This window comes from Schistocerca serialis, chromosome 8 (genome assembly GCF_023864345.2).
Source record: "Schistocerca serialis cubense isolate TAMUIC-IGC-003099 chromosome 8, iqSchSeri2.2, whole genome shotgun sequence".
Taxonomy (NCBI): Eukaryota; Metazoa; Arthropoda; class Insecta; order Orthoptera; family Acrididae; genus Schistocerca; species Schistocerca serialis.
In genome coordinates, this window is record NC_064645.1 from 94,982,201 (window position 1) to 95,005,181 (window position 22,981).

The 22,981-nt window shown below is 46.1% G+C and overlaps 1 protein-coding gene across 1 annotated transcript in view; it reads right to left on the bottom strand.

Annotated features, from left to right (window-relative positions):
* Nucleotides 1–11,609, bottom strand: part of LOC126416360 (uncharacterized) — a 38,672-nt gene extending 27,063 nt beyond the window's left edge. Inside the window, exon 1 of the mRNA XM_050084041.1 lies at nt 11,504–11,609. The gene's annotated coding sequence lies outside the window, so the exon portion shown is untranslated. The remainder of the gene's footprint in view (nt 1–11,503) is intronic.
* Nucleotides 11,610–22,981: the final 11,372 nt, after the last annotated feature.

Here is a 22,981-nt window from a genome sequence, read left to right on the forward strand (position 1 = left end):
TTTGCAGCAGCATGGACAATCAGCTCGGAGACCATGGCTGCGGTAAATGGAAATGTCGTGTGGCTAGGGCCTCCCGTCGGGTAGACCGTTCGCCTAGTGCAGGTCTTTCGATTTGACGCCACTTCGGCGACCTGCGCAAATTTTCTCCGCTCAGGGACTGGGTGTTGTGTTGTCCTAATCATCATCATTTCATGGCTGCGGTTACCCTTGACGCTACATCACAGACAGGGGCGCCTGCGATGGTGTACTCAACGACGAACCTGGGTGCACGAATGGCAAAACGTCATTTTTTCGGATGAATCCAGGTTCTGTTTACAGCATCATGATGGTCACATCCGTGTTTGGCGACATCGCGGTGAACGCACATTGGAAGCGTGTATTCGTCATCGCCATACTGGCGTATCACCCGGCGTGATGGTATGGAGTGCCATTGGTTATACGTCTCGGTCACCTCTTGTTTGCATTGACGGCACTTTGAACAGTGGACGTTACATTTAAGATGTGTTACGACCCGTGGCTCTACCCTTCATTCGAACCCTGAGAAACCCTACATTTCAGCAGGATAATGCACGACCGCGTGTTGCATGTCCGGTACGGGCCTTTCTGGATACAGAAAATGTTCGACTGCTGCCCTGGCCAGCACATTCTCCAGATTTCCAGATCCCTATAGTGGCCGAGCAACTGGCTCGTCACAATATGCCAGTCACTACTCTTGATGAACCGTGGTCTCGTGTTGAAGCAGCATGGACAGCTGTACCTGTACACGCCATCCAAGCTCTGTTTGACTCAATGCCCAGGCGTATCAAGGCCGTTATTACGGCCAGAGGTGGCTGTTCTGGGTACTAATTTCTCAAGATCTGTGCGCCCAAATTGCTTGAAAATGTAATCACATGTCAGTTCTAGTATAATATATTTGTCCAATGAATACCCGTTCATCATCTGCATTTCTTCTTGGTGTAGCAATTTAATGGCCAGTAGTGTATATTGTCCGCACAGTCGAGCCTCGTTTATGACACCACACATTCCACTGACTCACCTTACAGAAACGCTAATATTTCATCTGCCACTCTTTTCTCATTCTGCGCGAAATTCCTTTGGTTCCTCTCTGACGAAATGTCAACTTCGGCAACTGTTGTAGATATAATGCAATATTTGCTTTTGTTTATCGTTTCCACATTGCTCTGCTTTGTATAAACACCACAAGCACTGTAACACTGTTGTGAATTACTGCTCGACTAAGCAGTTGAACTACGCTCCGTAGCGTTGCGTGGTAGACATTATGTGGAGCGTCGAATGCCATAAACCGCACTGGCGTTTTGCGATGTCGCACTCAAGGAGTTCCTCGTGAGTCGGTCATTGGTTAGACACTCTTGGCAGTCTGACAAACTAATGACCATTGACGCCCCCTCACCTAGTATATGATTGGTTTTTCACGTTAATGCAGTATCATCGAGTAATACTCGAAAGAAGATCAGAGTTAAAAAAATGGTTCAAATGGCTCTAAGCACTATGGGACTTAACATCTGAGGTCATCAGTCCCCTAGACTTAGAACTACTTAAACCTAACCAACCTAAGGACATCACACACGTCCATGCCCGAGGCAGGATTCGAACCTGCGACCGTAGGAGCAGCGTGGTTCCGGACTGAAGAGCCTAGAACCGCTCGGCCACAGCGACCGGAGATGATCAGAGATTAACTTCCTATCGACAACGTGCCCAGCAGAGACGGAGCACAAGAAGAGGAAGGAAATCGGTAGTACATGACATTTGCCGGGAGCGATTTAGGAAAATCATGGGAAACCTGAGTCTGGATTGCCAGACGGGGATTTGAACCCATGTCCTCCCGAGTAAGAGATACTGCAATAGGCGCTGTACAGCCCATCTTTCCCGGCCATCTTTTTACAGTAACTGCAGTCTCCCAGTAGTCCACTGCTCAACTTACGTGTAACTGAGTCTTTGGGATCCTTTCGAATCTTCGAATACTGGTACTCCCCGTTACTTGTATGATATGAATCTAGACCGACGTTTGGACCCTGAATCTAAATCAGTGTAGCGTGACACGAAATGGGGCAATCGCGAAAAAGTAGTTGTGAAAAAACAGTTGTCACGGTGACATTCATTGGAAGAACTGTAAGACAGTATAGTGCATTCACGACAGAAGTGGCTTTCAAAATATGACATGTCTCACGTGACACGCTGATATCCATGGATCAAGACACTCAGATACGAGGGGGGACCCAAAAGAAACCGGACGGGCGCTGCCACTCGTAGACATAGTGCAGGGTTCTCACGCTAGATGGTGTTAGTAGAGACCAACATGAAACAGCTGTGCAGACGGCATCAGTGTAGAGCTGCGTGCAAGTGTGGTATTGTGTTTCTCTGACTGTTGGCGGGTTACCTCTCCGAAGTCGTTATTGCAACTTTAAAAGAACAAAGAGTGTGTGTGAAATTATGTTTCCTGCTTAAAAAAACTGCAACGGAGACACACCAAATGCTTCAGGAAGCTTTCCAGGTGGACGCTATGAGTCGCACACAGGTTTTCGAGTGGTTTGGGCGCTTTAAACGTGGTGAGATGTGTGTTGAAGACCAAGCTCGTTCTGGACGACCTTCAACATCGCGAATTGATGATAACATTGAAAAGGTCCGCCAAAAAATCAACGAGGATCGTCGCCAAACGATCGACCAAATTTCAGCAGAGACTGGAATCAGTTGGAGTTGGTGCCAGCGGATTTTGAGTGAGGACTTGCACATGAGACGTGTTGCTGCTAAATTTGTTCCGCACCTTCTCACACAGGAGCAAAAAACCACCCGCATGAATGTGCGTCAGGACTTCAAAACAGAGATTGCACGTGATCCAAACTTCTTGAACAGAGTCATTACAAGGGATGAGAGTTGGTGTTACGGGTATGACCCAGAAACCAAGCAAGCGTCAAGCCAGTGGAGGACTCCCAACTCTCCCAGACCAAAAAAAGCAAGGCAAGTGAGGTCAAATATGAAAACGATGATCATTGTCTTTTTTGATGTTCGTGGAATTGTGCATCGGGAATTCGTACCCCCCTGGCCAGACTGTTAACCAGCATTTTACTTGGATGTTTTAAGGCGTCTGCGAGAGGATGTGAGGAGGAAACGCCCGGAACTTTGGCGATCAGGTGACTGGTTTCTGCATCACGATAACGCTCCAGCACACACGGCCTTACGAATGACCCACTATTTGGCATCTCGGAGGTGGTCTGTCGTTCCCCACGCTCCGTATTCGCCGGACCTTGCCACGTGCGACATTTTCCTATTTCCACGAATGAAAAAAACGCTAAAAGGGGAGCGTTATGACGATGTGGGGGCGGTAAAAACAGCTTCGCGAAGGGCACTTGACAATATCAAACTTGAAGAGTTATAATGCTTCCAACAGTGGGAAAAGAGACTTGACAAGTGCATCGCATGTAATGGAGAGTATTTTGAAGGTGACTGAAGTAATTTTGTAAAAAGGTTCATCAATAAAATTTTTTATGACAACAATCCGGTTTCTCTTGGATCCCCCCTCGTAGATGCAGTACTTCCCGATTCCCGAATAGCATTTGTCTCAGTACCACATCTACCCTTATTATCACAAGTACGATCGTATGGGATACCAGACGAAAATTGGGACTGGGCTAAGGGCTTTTTTGGCAGGGAGAACGCAGCTAGTCATCTGAGATGGAGAGTGGTAGAAAGATGTAGAAGTAATTTCGGACGTGCTCCAGGGAAATGTATTGGGACCTTTGCTGTACATGTTGTATAGTAATGACCTTGTAGGCAATAGTAATAGTAACCTCAGATATTTTGCAGATTTTCAGTTATCTAGAATGAAGTACAGTCTGAACAAAGCCGTGCAAATTTTCGGTCAGACTTTGACAAGATTTCAAAGTGGTGTAAAGACTGGAAATTGCTGTAAATGTTCAGAAACGCAAAATTGTGCATTTCAAAAAACGAAAAACCGCTGTATCCTATGACTATATAGTGAATGCATCGCACTTCGAATTGGCCAACTCCTGCAAATACCTGTGTGTAACACTTTGTGAAGATATGATATGTAATAATTGCATAGGCTCAAACATGGGTAAAGCAGGTGGTGGACTTTGGTCTATTGCTAGAGTAATGAAAAAAATGCAATCATTCTACGATGCAGATTACTTACAAATCACTCGTGCGACCCAGAATATTGCCCGTGTGTGTGGGATCCATATCAAATGTCAGACGAAAATTGTGAGTGGACTGGGGAATTTTTGGTAGGGAGGACGCAGCACGTCATCTGGCATGGAGAGTCATAGAGTAATATCAAATTTATTTGGAGAATGGCAGCAGAATGTTCACACGTTTGTCTGTCCTATGGCAGAGTGTCAAAGAGGTGCTGAAAGAACTGCACTGGTATACTCCCGCAGATAGACGGAAACTGTCCCGAGAAAGTCCACTAACAAAGTTTCAATAACCACTCTAGGCACGTATTACAATCCTCTACATATCGTTCCCATAGGGATCGTGATGACAAAATTAGATAAATTAAAGCACGCAGTCAGGCATTCAAACAAGCATTCTTCCCGCACTCCACACGTGAATGGAAAGGGGAAAAGATCTCATAACTGGTACAGTGGGACATACCCTCTGCCACGCATTTCACAGTGGTGGCAGAGCATGGATGTAGATATAGATGCGGAAAACACTTGTTTGTCAGATTCCTTAGTACTGATCGTCAGTTCCGGGCCCTTACCAGACTGGGTTACCAGAATATTATGGTGAAGATCCGAAGAGAAGTGTCGTGTTAGGCAAGGGTTCATTTAGTACGCCACAGTGTACGTCATGCTTGCACTGAAGCACCAAAGACACTCGTGTAGGCATGCGTATTCAAATACAGAGATATGTAAACAGGCAGAATACGGCGCTGCGGTCGTCAACGCCTATACAAGATAACAAGCGTCTGGCGCAGCTTTTAGATCAGTTACTGCTGCTGCAATGGCAGGGTATCAAGATTTAAGTGAGTCTGAACGTGCTGTTAAAGTCGGAGCACGAGCAATGGGACACAACATCTCCGAGGTTGCGATGAAGTGGCGCTTTTTCGTACGACCATTACGGCCATTAAAATTGCTACACCAAGAAGAAATGTAGATGATAAACGGGTATTCATTGGACAAATATATTATACTAGAACTGACATGTGATTACATTTTCACGCAATTTGGGTGCGTAGATCCTGGGAAATCAGTACCCAGAATAACCACCTCTGGCCGTAATAACGGCCTTGATACGCCTGGGCATTGAGTCAAACAGAGTTTGGATGGCGTGTACAGGTACAGCTGCCCATGCAGCTTCAACACGATACCACAGTTCATCAAGAGTAGTGACTGGCGTATTGTGACGAGCCAGTTACTCGGCCACCATTGACCAGATGTTTTCAATTGGTGAGAGGTCTGGAGAATGTGCTGGCCAGGGCAGCAGTCGAACATTTTCTGTATCCAGAAAGGCCCGTACAGGACCTGCAACATGCGGTCGTGCATTATTCTGCTGAAGTGTAGATTTTCGCAGGGATCGAATGAAGGGTGGAGCCACGGGTCGTAACACATCTGAAATGTAACCTCCACTGTTCAAAGCACCGTCAATGCGAACAAGAGGTGACCGAGACGTGTAACCAATGGCACCCCATACCATCACGCCGGGTGATACACCAGTACGGCGACGACGAGTACACGCTTCCAATGTCCGTTGACCGCGATGTCGCCAAACACGGATGCGACCATCATGATGCTGTAAACAGAACCTGGATTCATCCGAAAAAATGACGTTTTGCCATTCGTGCACCCAGGTTCGTTGTCGAGTACACCATCGCAGGCGCTCCTGTCTGTGATGCAGCGTCAGGGGTAACCGCAGCCATGGTCTCCGAGCTGATAGTCCATGCTGCTGCAAACGTCGTCGAGCTGTTCGTGCAGATGGTTGTTGTCTTGCAAACGTCCCCATCTGTTGACTCGGGGATCGGGACGTGGCTGCACGATCCGTTAGAGCCACGCGAATAAGATGCCTGTCATCTCGACTGCTAGTGATACGAGGCTGTTGGGATCCACCATGGAGTTCCGTATTACGCTCCTGAACCCACCGATATCATATTCTACAAACAGTCATTGGATCTCGACCAACACGAGCAGCAGTGTCGCGATACGATAAATCGCAAGCGCAATAGGCTACGATCCGACCTTTATCAAAGTCGGAAACGTGGTGGTACGCATTTCTCCTCCTTACACGAGGCACCACAACAACGTTTAATCAGGTAACTGCTGTTTGTGTATGAGAAATCGGTTGGAAACTTTCCTCATGTCAGCACGTTGTAGGTGTCACCACCGGCTCCAACCTTGTGTGAATGCTCTGAAAAGCTAATCATTTGCATGTCACAGCATCTTCTTCCTGTCGGTTAAATTTCGCACCTGTAGCACGTCATCTTCGTGGTGTAGCAATTTTAATGGCCAGTAGTGTACATTCTCAGAAATTTCTTCCTCAAATTAAGGTCTATGTTTGATACGAGTAGACTTCTCTTGGCCAGGAATGCCCTTTTTTCCAGTGTTAGTCTGCTCTGTCTTACACCCTTTTTAATCCTGGCACTTCGTTCTTGGTCGTCCACTTTTCATTATTCCCTCTTGGTTCTTGCGCATATTGTATATTACCCATCTCTCCCTATTTTTCTCAGAATTTCGAACATCTTTCACCATTTTACATTGTCGCAGTGGCGCAGGGGAAGGCGAGAGGAACAGTCTGATACGGAACACTTGCGGAGTGTCAAGTCGGGAGACGACCTCAACACTGGCCTTACAAGAGCCATACTAAGCTACGGCACACGCGTGCGGCGAGAGGTTTTCAGTGTCCTCTCGCGCTCTTACATCACCGGCTTACTCGGCTGTTTCGTTAACATTTCCAGTTTAAAGTTTCCTGTGATGATAACGTAAGAGAAAAAGACTTCTGTAAACGTTGTGCCTAAAAAATTACGCACACAATTCGATCTAAACTTACAAATCAGCAGTTTCATAGTGAGAATGCCAGAAAAACAAAACGGTTTAATTGTTATTTTATATTGTTATAATGTACAATATTTTGACGTAAAATTTACATACACACGTCGAATTTTGCATTTCGTGAGTGCAAGGACAAGGGATTTCCAATGATAATAAAGAACGCTCTTGACCAAAATATCGCGCGGAGCCATGCTCTGTAACTTAGGTGGTTTTTGTAGGCCCACATGAGGCCGCTCCCCGGCTTGATAGACGGCAATTGTCCCTTATCAAGCTGTTCGTCAAGACCTCACCCAATCTACGGTGGTACGTTGTAAACAGTTACCGTTTACACCCTGAGTAAAAGAAGATTCTGCCAGGGTTTCTCAATCAGAAGTCGCATTTCAGTGTCGGCTGTCCCTCGTGTGAGAAGGAGAACCACCTACAAGCACGTGTCCGAATTTGGCCACCTGGAGAGCGGGCTATCCGAAGTGGGGTTTATCGTTCCGCCATATAGGTGCCTGCATTGGTCGGGTCCGACGAGGGACCTGTCGTCTCAGGCTCCACTCGCGTGCACTCGTTAAGACCCTGCATTGTGTTGACAGTGGTCTGCTAAACCTGACGATTGCATATCTGCGTGAGCGGACAACGCGAGCAGCATGTCATGGAATGTGAAACAGCACTTTTCCACAGCCCACAATCCCGCTGCTGTAGAATTCGGACACGTGCCACCGTCTTGTCATAAACAAGCAATATTCAAATGACATTTCTGAAAGAGAAACTCACTGGATAATCCCTCCTTATGTATATCATCATTTGGTGTTTCTTCTGATGTTCTGTATCCCACCGATTATATGTGCTCGAAGTTGCTTAATTAGTGTCGTCACAAATCGAGAGAGGCCTCACAACATGTGTAGTAATTCCGCTGAAGTTGTACCTTGTAATTTCTGACGCTTCACGTGGCAACACTGCACTCTGCAACATCGTTTGATGCAACAGTGTGTTTCCGCGCATCACTGTGGCTGGAGGTAAGTGTTCAGTGTTGAGTGATAATGTATCGCTATTCTGTCAAAGAGGAAGTGTTTCTTGAGAAACTTATTAGATTACCGGTTCCATTAAGACATGTCAGCGAATATTTGTTGATCTGTGTGGTGACCAGCACATGCCTTCTACACTGACGAGCCAAAGAAACTGGTACACCTGCCTAGTATCTTGTACGGCCCCCGCGAGCACACAGAAGTGCAGCAACACAACGTGGCATGAACTCGACTAATGTCTCAAGTAATGCGGGAGGAAACTGAAACAATGAATCCTGCAGGGCTGTCCATAAATCCGTAAGAGTACGAGGAGTGGAGATCTCTTCTGAACAGCACGTTGCAAGGCATCCCAGATATGCTCAATAATGTTCACATCTGTGGAGTCTGGTGGCCAGCGGAACTGTTTAAACTTAGAAGAGTGTTCCTGGAGCCACTCTGTAGCAATTCTGGACTTGTGGGGTGTCGCATTGTCCTGTTGGAATTGCCCAAGTCCGTTGGAATGCACAATGGGCATGAATGGATGCAGGTGATCAGATAAGATGCTTACGTACGTGTCACCTGTCAGAGTCGTATCTAGACGTATCAGGAGTCCCACATCACTCCAACCGCACACGCCCCACACCATTAGAGAGCCTCAACCAGCTTGATAAGTCCCTTGCTAACGTGCAGGGTGCACGGATTCGTGAGGTTGTCTCCATGCCCATACACGTCCATCCTCTGGATGGAGACTCGTCCGACCAGGCAACATGTTTCCAATTATCAACAGTCCAATGTCGTTGTAGACGGGCCAGGCGAGGTTAAAGCTTTGTGTAGCGCAGTCTTCAAGGGGACACGAATGCGCCTTCGGCTCCGAAAGCCCATGTCGATGATGTTTCGTTGAATGGTTCGCGCCCTGACACTTGTTGATGACCCAGTATTGAAATCTGGAGCAATTTGCGGAACGGTTGCACTTCTTTCGTGTTGAACTATTCTCTTCAGTCGTCGTAGGTCCCGTTCTTGCAGAATCTTTTTCTGGCCGTAGTGATGTCGAAGATTTGATGCTTTACCGGATTTATGATATTCACAGAACACTGGTGAAATGGTCGTACGGGAAAATCCCCACTTCATCGCTACCTCGCAGATGCTGTGTCCCATGGCTCGCGCGCCGACTGTAACACTACGTTCAGTCTCACTTAAATCTTGATACCCTGCCATTGTAGCAGCACTAACCGATCTAACAACTACGCCAGACATTTGCTGTCTTATTTAGGCTGTTTACATATCTCTGTATTATAATATGCATGCCAATTTCTGTTTCTTTAGCGCTTCAGTGTAAATGCTGCATGTAAATGTTAGCGAACAAGATGGAGAGATGTGGATCGGTATCGGATCTCCACAGCGGGGGACGGCCGTCATTATTGGAAGAAAAACTGACTGACATGAAACAACAATTGTTGGCCCCTCCTGCAAAGGCTGTTCGACGGTTATCTCACGACTGTGGAATGTCACGGAGCACATTCACAGAGCTGCGAAGAAAGCCGGCACGTATCCGTACAGCTTTACAGTTGTTTAGGAACTGAATGTCAATGACAAAGACAAACGCATTACATTTTGCCGTCGGTTTCAGCAATTTATTGCTCAGATGCCAGGAATATTGCAGTACACGTCGTTGAGTGATGAGCCGTAGTTACACTTCTCTGACTACGTAAACTGTCAGAAACCACGTTTGTGGTGTAATGAAATGCCGCATGTGCTGGTCGGGCAACCCCTCCATTCACAAAAGATTGGCATTTTCAGTGCAATATCAGAGCGTCACATCTTCGGACCGATTTTTTTCGAGTCTACTGTGACAAGCGCAATTTACATCGAAATGTATCGGGAACTTGTGAATCAGTTGGACGATGAAGAACTTACCGTCAGCTGGTACCGACAGGATGGCGTCATAAGCACCAAGTCTCGAGTGACCGTGGCCGAGGAAGATTCATTTTTCCCTGGTAGAGTGATTTCGAGAGGACTGTGGCTCCCTGGGGGCACCTGATTTAAAGCCACTTTACGTTTTTCTCTCGGGTGTCCTAGAAGGCAAGATCTACAGGAACAAGCCACACAACTTGGAAGATTTACGAGAGAAAATCATCCGTGAAATCCAGTCGGTGACACCAGAGGTTCTGGCAGCAACACTCGAGAATCTGCAGCGTCGTGTTCGACTGTGTTTACAAGTCGGGGGCGGTCACTTCCAGCACCTTTTGTGGTTCACCTTTATTTCACCAGGAACAAGGTATGACATGTTCATTTCATTCCATCCCGTGATTTTTATGCAAAGCCTTTAAGTATAATTTAAGCAAATGTTCGTTTGTGGGGCCTCTTTCGAGTGGGACGCCCTGTAGAACGTAGATGGCGTTAGTCGTATCTGCTCTGTGCGTTGGTGCTGAAATGTTAATCATTTGCCTACCCATGCATCTAGTTCACTCTTCATCAATATGACCTTTGTCAAATACCGCCTACATGGTATTTTAATGGACAACATTATATTATGATGATAAAATATTTGGTTCAAATGGCTCTGAGCACTATGGGACTTAACTTCTGAGGTCATCAGTCCCCAAGAACTTTGAACTACTTAAACCTAACTAACCTAAGAACATCACACACATCCATGCCCGAGGAAGGATTCGAACCTGCGACCGTAGCGGTCGCGCGGTTCCAGACTGTAGCGTCTAGAGCCGCTCGGGTTGCGCGGGATTAGCCGCGCGACTGCTACGGTCGCAGGTTCGAATCCTGCCTCGGGCATGGATGTGTGTGAAGTCCTTAGGTTAGTTAGGTTTTAGTAGTTCTAAGTTCTAGGGGACTGATGACCTCAGATGTTAAGTCCCATAGTGCTCAGAGCCATTTGAACCATTTTTTTGCATTACTGTGAGCGACTGAAATGGAGTGGCAACCGGAAACGTACTCCGAACTACGCTGGACAGTACGATTATTGGGGGGAAAACGTCTAAAACGCGCACAGATTCACCATCAAATTCTAACGGCATACGGACCAAATGTAGTGTCGCGTCGAACCGTAGTGTACTGGTACCAACAATTTGAGCAAGGCCAAACAGCCGTGTTTGACGCTGATCGGGAAGGAAAGCTATCGGTATCGCAACCAGAGTCGACTATGTCGAGGCGATCGAGGAACTGATTCACAGCAGCCGACGATTTTCTGGCAGTGAGGAAGTTCACACAGCGGTCCTCGAACGGCTCCACGATCGAGGAGCGTGTTGCTATTGTCGAGGTACTGAACGATTGGTAGATTGCTCCCGCTGCTCTTCACAGCGACTTGATGACTATGTTCAAACATAGTGACATCTGTCTGTCACTTTGAAAAGTAGTACACCAGTTAATAAAAGTTGGTTTGCCTTGCTGTTACTAAAGGTACGCGTGACGAAACGTGCTGCAAAATAACACCAAAAAAGTATAGGAATATTACTGAACGAGAGGGATGCTTACGGTTGCTCTGGCGCCGGGCTGTTCGGGACCTCAAGAGTCGCTCCAATGGAGGCAGCGGACGAGTTCTCCGCCGGACGACGGACAACACACTGCCCGCAGGTTTTGCGCCCACATATGTTCTCCGCGAGCAATTATCCCACAGGTTGCCGTTCGCGTGCGTTTCGTCATCTTACTTTTCCTGTCCGCAAATAATACACACTCTGCGACCTCCAGTAGAAACACTCTCGCTGACGAAATTGCTGCTGCCCTTGCAAGTACTGCCTTGTTTCCAACTCGGAACAAATAGAGACATTTCGAAATTGCCCGCGGTTTTTTCGACGCTGCTTTAAAGGTGCTCCTGAGGTCCTCCGAACAATAGAAAAATGCTGTCCCCGTCACGCGAGCGTTACGGTCGTTGGAGACCAAAGCAGAAACGGCGACGATCGCCTGTGCTCACATCGAAACAATGGCAGCCATGTTTATCATATACAGGGTGATTCAAGGAGATATGCAAATACTTTAATATGTTATTCTACAAGTAAAACTAAAGAAAAAAGTTCATATAAACAAAGGTCCGCAAATGTTTAGTTACGGAGTTACGGCTAACGAAAGATTTTGCCTGGAATTTAGCAACTTCGCTAATATGAAGCCATGGCAAAACTGTACGAGGATAAAGTAAAGCACGATTTCCATTCATTTGGTTGTTATTGATCTGGTGAATCTAATAAAACATGTCCCAGACGTGTATCTGCAGTAGTTTTCCAGAACATCCAGAGAAGCAAAGACGTAATCCCATAAAATTTTTAATTTATTAACAACTTGGCCCAATTGGTTTTTTAAATTCCAGACAATTGCACAAAGTTTTCAACGGAAGTTGTAGAGAATTTAATTTTGAAAAAATGATAGTAACAACGTTTAGTGAAACTATATGAATGTGTCAGATAATCTGCTTTTATTAATACCGTAGCACACGTGAATTTTTGTTAAACCGGAAAAACAAAGCTCAGTGTTAAGGAATACAGTACGTTCACAATAAATGTTCAAAAATGCCTCCACCGAGTTAAATGCATTCAGCTACACGTGTATGAACAGATTTTGTTCCTCTTTTCAGTTTCACAGGATTGTTCTTAATTTCGTCTATTGCATTCATAATGCGAATAAGTAAAGCCTCACGTCATAAACTATGCATTTTCCATCCTCAAACACAAAAATCCATTGGTGTTAAATCGGACGATCTGGGTGGCCACAGACGTGTAGCACCATGATCAATCCAATTCTGAGAAAAATGTTCATTTAAATGTGTATTAACAGCGTTGGTCAAATGTGGACGCGCGCCGTCATGTTGAAAATACATTTGAAGTCGCGTAGCAATTGGAACATCTTCGAGAAAGCAGGGCATTTCTCCCTGAAGCCGTGCGGGATTATCCGAGCGGTCTCAGGCGCTGCAGTCATAGACTGTGCTGCTGGTCCCGGTGGAGGTTCGAGTCCTCTCTCGGGCGTGGGTGTGCGTGTTTGTCCTTAGGATAATTTAGGTTAAGTAGTGTGTAAGCTTAGGGACTGATGACCTTAGCACCTAAGTCCCGTAAGATTTCACACACATTTGAACATTTCTTCTTGAAGGAGTTGTAAGTACGTCTCGCCAGTTAGATGTCCTGCGAAAACGAATCGTCCAATTAAATGTGTATTGATTATACTACACCACACATTTATGCTAAATCGCTCCTGGAAACTGCGTTGCAGTGTTGATGTGGGTTGGCTTCAGACCATACCCGGGCTACGTTAAATAGCATCCATAATGAGACTTTCACTCTGCAGCGGAGTGTGCGCTGATATGAAACTTCCTGGCAGGTTAAAAGTGTATGGCAGACCGAGACTCCAACTTGGAACCTTTGCCTTCTGCGGGCAAGTGCTCTGCCAACTGAGCTTCCCAAGCACGACTCACGCCCCGTCCTCACAGCTTTACTTCTGCCAGTACCCGTCTCCTACCTTCCAAACTTTACAGAAGCTCTCCTGCGAACCTCGCAGAACTAGTACTCCTGAAAGACAGGATATTGCGGAGACATGGCTTAGCCACAGCCTGGGGGAAGTTTCCAGAATGAGACTTTCACTCTGCAGCGGAGTGTGCGCTGATATGAAACTTCCTGGCAGACTAAAACTGTGTGCCGGACCGAGACTCGAACTTGGGACCTTTGCCTAGGTATTGGCAGAAGTAAAGCTCTGAGGACGGGGCGTGAGTCGTGCATGGGTAGCTCAGTAGAGCACGTGCCCGCGGAAGGCAAAGGTCCCAAGTTCGAGTCTCGGTCCGGCACACGGTTTTAATCTGCGAGGAAGTTTCAGCATCCATAATATCCTCGTCTTCACGCTAGGTAGAGAACCTGTCTCCCGTAACATTCGAAGTACTCCGCTAATGGTCCGTGCATTCGGAATCCTCCGAGTTGGATAACTTACGCGATATTCGTTAACTGCAGCCGTAGCATTACCATCACATTGGCCATAAATAAACAGCACATCGGCGTATTCCTGTGTCGTAAATTTGAAAGGCATCCCTATTTCATAAATAATCTACAACAGTTACTATGTGGCTTCACTTAAACGCGCTGTTGTGTTATGTTCTTTCGCTGAACAAAAAATAGCTCTGAGCACTATGGGACTTAACATCTGAGGTCATCAGTCCCCTAGAACTTAGAGCTACTTAAACCTAACTAACCTACGGACATCACACACACCCATGCCCAAGGCAGGATTCGAACCTACGACCGTAGCAGTCGCGCGGTTCCGGACTGAAGCGATTAGAGCCCCTCGGCCATCGCGGCCGGCCCTTCACTGAACAATACAGAAAACTAATTCGTTTCAAGGTTAAGAAACGACTGAAACAAGTAATTGACGGTTGCCAACAATGACGTAAACATTTCTACGTTCCTAACGGAAAGTACTCAAATTTACTTGTATAATAATCTTTGCTTCTCTGGATGTATACGTCTGGTACATGTTTTATTAGATTAACAACAAAATATATGCAAATCGTGGTTTACTTCAACCTCGTACAGTTTTGCGGTCGCTTCATATTAACGAAGTTGCTAAATTTCAGGTGAAATCTTCTGTTAGCCTTAACTACGTAACTAAACATTTGCGGACCTATGTGCATATGAACTTTTTTAGTTTCATTTGTGGAATAACATATAAAAATATTTGCATCACCCTGCAGATGAGAAAAATGCCGTCTTCTACATATCAATGTTTTACTTGTTTGTAACCCAACATGCTTTGTCTATTCATATCCGCATTATCAGTGGTCAATAACTAAAGTCTTCAAACTTTTTTGCTCAAGAGCCAATACTGACATTGTGGGCGACACCTCGAGCATTATATGTAGCGATCATATTGTTAACTACTCAATTACCCTGTGTTGCCCTGGTGCGTATTTTAGTTCCGTTAGTTCACCTCCTCCTGCCCCCTTCTCGCCCCCTCCCCTCTCTCTCTTCTCATCTTCTCGTTCCCTTATTCCACAATTTTCCCCTGCCACTATTACACAACTGTGCCCCTGGGTCGGGTGACACGATGGTAGAACGAAGGTTCTACAACACTCCAACAAATTAGTAACAAAGTCACAAAATGGTTAAAATGGCTCTGAGCACTACGCGACTTAACCGGCCGGCTTAACAAAGTCACACAAATGAGGTAAAACGTTTACTTATCTTTGTGACTAGTTGGATATTGAAGTCTGCAACACTGCTTGTAATACAACACAAGAAAGGCCCTCAATGGCTACGTGAAAATAATCGTAGGTAAACATAGCAAATGCCATTTACAACAACTGTCTGTTCACTTCTAAAGCCGGCCGCGGTGGCCAAGTGGTTGAAGGCGCTACAGTCTGGAACCGCGAGGCCGCTACGGTCGCAGGTTCGAATCCTGCCTCGGGCATGGATGTGTGTGATGTCCTTAGGTTAGTTAGGTTTAAGTAGTTCTAAGTTCTAGGGGACTGATGACCTTAGAAGTTAAGTCCCATAGTGCTCAGAGCCATTTGAACCTTTTTTTCACTTCTAAGAGTCCACTAAATGACGTTTCCCGTCTAACAAGGGGAGGCCACAACGTTTCGAACGAGGATTTACTGTAAACTTCGTACATTCGTAGTACTCCATGAGGACAACAAAATGTGTAAGCAGTAGCGCGTACTTCTCAAGCGTTACTGAGAAAATCGCAAGATAATTGCGGTCGTTAAATACATATCTGTGCGTGGCCATTTTAACCATGAAGTGGCTGCAGCCGAGTGGTGCCGGCACTGTAACTCAGCATGTTCGGTCAGTGCGTGAGCTACCCTTTTCAACAACAACAAAAAAACTGAGCGAACGGATCAACGAACAAACTGAATGGGCGACATCGGACGTCCGCGCCGCTGAACAAATTCAATGAGTAATAGATAAATTTTTTTTTTTTTAGTGGTTGGCGTTCAAGCTGCTGGATCGAGTTCCGTTTGTCACTTTTTTTTGCAACACAGTAATTTTCTTTACTATTTGTATTACTGGTGCCGTTTAAGTTTATGTTTTCCACGTTTTTACAAAAAATACCATCTTGTAACTTGTAATGTCGAAAGCGACAATTAATTGTACATCTTTCGAAAGCAGTCTGTGCCGGTCAAAACTTGGAGGTAACAAGTCGTTTCGGGCTCCTTCCAGGTATAAGGGATTTCTCAAATCACGGACAAGCATACATTTTCAGTGTCACTTTATTCGTTTGGTCGTTTACTAGTCGATAGTTACGAATATTACATTATTTGTGATAATAAAAATTAGTAGACTGCCAAACCACATTGTAAATTTAATAAAAGTTCATTCGATTTCACGTATTTTCGCCATTATATCAATTGTAATATATATAGTAAAGAAAATGATTGCGTTGAAAATAAAAAAAAAGAACAGACGGACCGGACTCGATCCAGTGATTAAGGGGGTTGAACGCTAACCACTTACTTTTTTTTTTTTTTTAATCTCATTTTGTTCGTTGCTTCTGCTCGGGGCGGACGTCGTAAGACATCCGTTTAAGTTCGTTGTTAATCGATTAACTCAGTTTTTTATTACAGAGGGCAGTTAAACCCTCTGACCGAACACGCTGAGCTACCGTGCCGGCGACCACTCGGCTGCCGCCGCTTCATGGTAAAAATGGCCACGCACAGAAATTATCTTGCGATTTTCTCAGTAATGCTTGAGAAGTACGCGCTACTGCTTACACATTTTGTTGCCGTCATGGAGTACTACGAGTGTAAGAAGTTTACAGTAAATCCGCGTTCCAAACGTCGTGGCTCCCGCTTGTAAGTCAGCCCTGGACGATGGTCTGTAACAAAGTGGGAGAGAGCTGCTCTCCTGTCTTCCGAGTAGGCTTCCGTCCTTTGTCGTCGGGTCATTGGCGGACTGCACTCGGCCGTCAACTGGCCGAAGCGAAGTCACCTTCATCCTCAGCGCCGCCCTTGGTGCTGGTGGAACGCGCGCGAGTCTCTATGGCACCGGAACCAGCTAGCATCTTGGCGCCTGTGGTGCTTTTGCTTTTTGTTTGTTTGTTTTAGGGCGCAAAAACAACTGGGGCCATATGCGACCAAGCCAAAACTTTAGAACATGAAGACAAAGGGGAGGACTATACGTCAATCCCACAGATAAAAACAAGGAAGTGGAGAAAGTGCTGCAAAAGACACCATACCGAAACGGAGGTCCAGAACTAAAAATTAAATGGCCTTCGCCATATTGCTTTGACGGATAAAAAATAAAACGCGATCGACAGCCCACGCGTTGTTTCCGAAAACGGCCGATAACTCGGACGGCAAACCCAAGCGGGAACGTAAACGGTTAAAAAATGGGCATTTCGTCAGGAAGAGTCTGTCAGTTAAAACTTGGGCGCAATGTGTACAAAGTGGTGGGGGAGCGCCACTTAACAAATGACGATGGCTAAAAAGGCAGTGCCCAATACGCAACCTAGTTAAAATGACTTCCTCCCGGTGGGAGGGCCGAGAGGAGGTCGTCCAAGCCGCTGGGAGAGGCTTAATAATCCGGAGCTTATTCCCGTGAAGGGAGGACCAATGGAGATGCCTATGTGGCACCACCTCCTGACAGACGGCAACACAGAGACCACCGGAGGGAACATAGGAACTGCTGGGCTTAAGGTACGAGGACTGCAGCCTTGGAAGCAGCGTCAGCAGCCTCGTTTCCTGGCATGACCAGGAACCCACAGAAACATCACAGTGGCTCCACCAAGACTGATCGAGTGACAGTTTTCCTGAACCCACTGCACTAAGGGACGGGCCATGTACAGCGCACAGAGACTTTGAAGGGCGCTAAGAGAGTCAGAGCAGAGGACACAATTGAAAAGCCTGTGTCGCCGAATGTACTCCGTGGCCTGATACAGCTCGATGAGCTCGGTTGTAAATATTGACAAGGGGACCTCCCCATCGCACCCCCATCAGATTTAGTTATAAGTTGGCACAGTGGATAGGCCTTGAAAAACGGAACACAGATCAATCGAGAAAACAGAAAGAAGTTGTGTGAAACTATGAAAAAAATAAACAAAATATACAAATTGAGTAGTCCATGTGCAAGATAAGCAGCATCAAGGACATTATAACGCAAGGAGCGCCGTGGTCCCGTGGTTAGCGTGAGCGGCTGCGGAATGTGAGGTCCTTAGTTCAAATCTTCCCTCGAGTGAAGATCTTAATTTTTTACTTTCAATTAATTATTATCTGTCCGTCCGTTATGTTTTCATCACTTTTATCGAGTGATTATCGCATCCACAAGAAAACCTAAATCGGGCAAGGTAGAAGAATCTTTTTACCCATTCGCCAAGTGTACAAGTTAGGTGGGTCGACAACATATTCCTGTCATGTGACGCACATGCCGTCACCAGTGTCGTATAGAATATATCAGACGTGTTTTCCTGAGGAGTAATCGGTTGACCTATGACCTTGCGATCAAATGTTTTCAGTTCCCGTTGGAGAGGCACGTCCTTTCGTCTACCAATCGCACGGTTTTGCGGTGCGGTCGCAAAACACAGACACTAAACTTATTACAGTGAATAGAGACGTCAATGAACGAACTGACAGATCATAACTTTGCGAAGATAAAAAAAGGTAAACTTTTCATTAGAGGAAGGACTTGATCCAAGGACCTCTCGTTCCGCAGCCACTCACGCTAACCACAGGACCACGGCGCTTCTTGGCACATACTCACCTTGATGTTGCCTATCTTACGCATGGACTACTCACTTTGTATATTTTGCTTATATTTTCATCGTTCCACACAACTTCTTCCAGTTTTCTCGACTGATCTGTGTTCCGTTTTTCAAGGCCTATCCACTGTGCCAACTTATAACTGAATCTGAGGGGGGTGCGAGGGGGAGGTTCCCTTGTGAGCAGTGTGCCGGAAGCCAGTATCGAAAAACGTCGGCGCCTATGAGCCCTGGCTGTATCTTGTTCGGATGACACAGCACTCTTCGCGTCCCCCCGCCACCCCCCACCCCCCTCCCCCAAACCGCCGCAACGTCATCATGTACGGCCGAGCAGCATACCGTCGGTGAGGGGGAAGCGTGGGTGTTGGAATCAGTGTTGGAGAGGCGACCGTTGTTGTAGCCGATGCAGAGTCGCCGCTCGCACCCCGACATCCGTCAGGAGACAGCGAGGAAACACCGGCCGCAAAACGATGCCGAAGGTGTGTCCCAGAACCCATAAATAAATAAATCGCCAGGTCCTGATGGGATCCCAATCCGGATTTACAGAGAGTACTCTACTGCATTGGCTCCTTACTTAGCTTGCATTTATCGCGAATCTCTTTCCCAACGTAAAGTCCCGAGCGACTGGAAAAAAGCGCAGGTGACGCCTGTATATAAGAAGGGTAGAAGGACGGATCCGCAAAATTACAGACCAATATCCTTAACATCGGTTTGTTCCAGGATTCTTGAACATATTCTCAGATCGAATATAATGAATTTCCTTGAGACAGAGAAGTTGCTGTCCATGCATCAGCACAGCTTTAGAAAGCATCGCTCCTGCGAAACGCAGCTCGCCCTTTTTTCACATGATATCTTGCGAACCATGGATGAAGGGTATCAGACGGATGCCATATTCCTTGACTTCCGGAAAGCGTTTGACTCGGTGCCCCACTGCAGACTCCTAACTAAAGTACAAGCAAATGGGATTGGTTCCCAAGTATGTGAGTGGCTCGAAGACTTCTTAAGTAATAGAACCCAGTACGTTGTCCTCGATGGTGAGTGTTCATCGGAGGTGAGGGTATCATCTGGAGTGCCCCAGGGAAGTGTGGTAGGTCCGCTGTTGTTTTCTATCTACATAAATGATCTTTTGGATAGGGTGGATAGCAATGTGCGGCTGTTTGCTGATGATGCTGTGGTGTACGGGAAGGTGTCGCCGTTGAGTGACTGTAGGAGGATACAAGATGACTTGGACAGGATTTGTGATTGGTGTAAAGAATGGCAGCTAACTAAATATAGATAAAAGTAAATTAATGCAGATGAATAGGAAAAAAAATCCTATAATGTTTGAATACTCCGTTAGTAGTGTAGCGCTTGACACAGTCACATCGATTAAATATTTGGGCGTAATACTGCAGAGCGATATGAAGTGTGACAAGCATGTAATGGCAGTTGTGAGGAAGGCGGATAGTCGTCTTCAGTTCATTGGTAGAATTTCGGGAAGATGTGGTTCATCTGTAAAGGAGACCGCTTATAAAACAATAATACGACCTATTCTTGAGTACTGCTCGAGCGTTTGGGATCCCTATCAGATCGGATTGAGGGAGGACATAGAAGCAATTCAGAGGCGGGCTGCTAGATTTGTTACTGGCAGGTTTGCTCATCGCGCGAGTGTTACGGAAATGCTTCAGGAACTCGGGTGGGAGTCTCTAGAGGAAAGGAGGCATTCTTTTCGTGAATCGCTACTGAGGAAATTTAGAGAACCAGCATTTGAGGCTGACTGCAGTACAATTTTACTGCCGCCAACTTACATTTCGCGGAAAGACCACAAAGATAAGATGAGAGAGATTAGGGCTCGTACAGAGGCATATAGGCAGTCATTTTTCCCTCGTTCTGTTTGACAGTGGAACAGGGAGAGAAGATGCTAGTTGTGGTACGAGGTATCCTCCGCGACGCACCGTATGGTGAATTGCAGAGTATGTGTGTAGATGTAGATCTTCTTGATGGCCGGAATCAGCAACGGGATCTTCCTGACTGGAGGCCCTCCGGCAGGCTCCGGCGCGGGATTGACCCAGCGGTGGTGGCGTGGCAGGCGCTGCCGGAGGTCCGCTAGTGGACGGATGCGGCGTCGCATCGATGTCCATCGGCTCGAGGTCCGGCAACAGCGCCGCCTGACCCCACTCTTGATGCACGGCTCTCTGGTTGCGTCGCCCGGGAAGGCTAGGAATCTGTGAACATACAGGCGATAGGCCAAAAAAAAAAATGGTTCAAATGGCTCTGAGCACTATGCGACTTAACTTCTGAGGTCATCAGTCACCTAGAACTTAGAACTAATTTAACCTAACTAACCTAAGGACATCACACACATCCATGCCCGAGGCAGGATTCGAACCTGCGACCGTAGCGGTCGCTCGGCTCCAGACTGTAGAGCCTAGAACCGCACGGCCACTCCGGCCGGCGATAGGCCAAATAATGTGAACAGTGGAAGTAATGGAATTGTTGTGTTTGACGGTCAACAACGCAGGTAAGGCACGTGTCGCGCTGGACTGTGCGTGTTCAGTACGGACTAGGCATCAGTGCAGGTTGTTTACGAGTAGTGCACACTTCGTATTCGCATTCAGAGGCCGAGGTCAACGTGCAGTGAAAGGCCTAACAGAGTTCCAAAGACGGCAGATTGTGGGGGCTCGATTAGCTGGAGCATCAGTAACCAAGACGACCAACCTATTGAACGTTTCAAGAGCAACTGTTTCAAAAATAACGACAGCCTACACAAAATATGGAAAGACATCATCGTGTTAACGTAATAGCGGGCGCAAATAAAAACTAAATGACAGACATAGTCGTACGCTAACACGAATTGTGTCAAAACAACACAAAACTAAAGCGGCTAAAGTGACTGCAAAGCTCAATAGCCATCTTCGAGACCCCATATCTATCGACACTGTCCGCCGCGAAGTCCATAAAGCGAATATTCACGGACGAGCTGCTACACCGAAACTATTAGTGACAACCATCGCAAAGAAGCGTAAAACATGGTGTCAGAAGCATAAATCCTGTTCGGCTGATCAGTGAAAACACGTCATATGGTCCGACGAGTCAATGTTTTCGTTATATCCAACATTGGCCCTAGCTCACTTCTCGAGAACGCCAAAAGAAGCCTACAATGCTGACTGCTTAACAGTTAAGCATGGAGGTGGGAGTATGATGGTGTGGGCGGCCATATCACGGTATTCTGCTGGTCCCATCATTACTCTCAAAGGCCTTGTTGCAGCCAACGATGATGCGAACATTTTAGGTGATCAGGTGCATCCCATGATTGAAATGATGCCATATTTCAGGACGATAATGCACCCATTCACACAGCCAGGACAGTACAATCGTGGTATGAGGAGCATGTCCTAAATGCGTATTGATGACAAACACATTTTGCGAAGATTCATTAAGATGAATCTCAAGGTAGGCATCGTAAAGGTCAATTTTTGAAAAATAGCGACCTGCTGTGGCGGAACGCCACATGTATTTATTAAAAGAAGCAAATGGAGTTTTTGTATTCTCATGAATAATTCGTTTGTGACGCTAGAAGTGTTAAAGTGCGATGTGTTTTGTGCAACGAACATTAACATTTGAAAAAAAAAAAAGAAATTATTTCTAGAGAACTAAAGATAATGATATCGAACCTTCTTTATTTTATATGTGTTGGTCAATGAAGTAGACAAAAGACATTGCATCATGTTACTCGGGCTCTTGTCTTCGATACTTGTATGGATGATAGGCGCCGTTGTACGCTGGATATGCTAATGACAACCATTTCTCTTTAAATCAAGTACCACAACAGAGAAAGTGAATTACAATTTTACGTAATATTATCACCCACCACATGTATATATATATATATATATATATATATATATATATATGTGTGTGTGTGTGTGTGTGTGTGTATTTATATATCACCACACTGCGCCTAAGCGATCCATGAGATTGTCAGGGCGAGGCAATGGATAAGTATCCACAACCGTCTGAGGAATGACAATGGCTTTGAAATCAGCAAAAATCCTAATTTTTCCTGAGGTTTGCGAACATAAACCACTGGGGAAGACCACTGACTTGCAGAGATTAGGGCAATTATGCTATTTTCTTGCCAGTGAGCCAGTTCTTTTGCAACCTGTTCACGGAGTGCAATAGACACTGCACGTGCTTTGAAAAAGCGAGGCTGCGCGTTGTCTTTAAGCACAACGTGCGCTTCAAAGTTATTGGCTTTACCTACGCCAGGAACAAACAATTCCTGAAATTCGTCACAGAGCTTGGCATCACTGT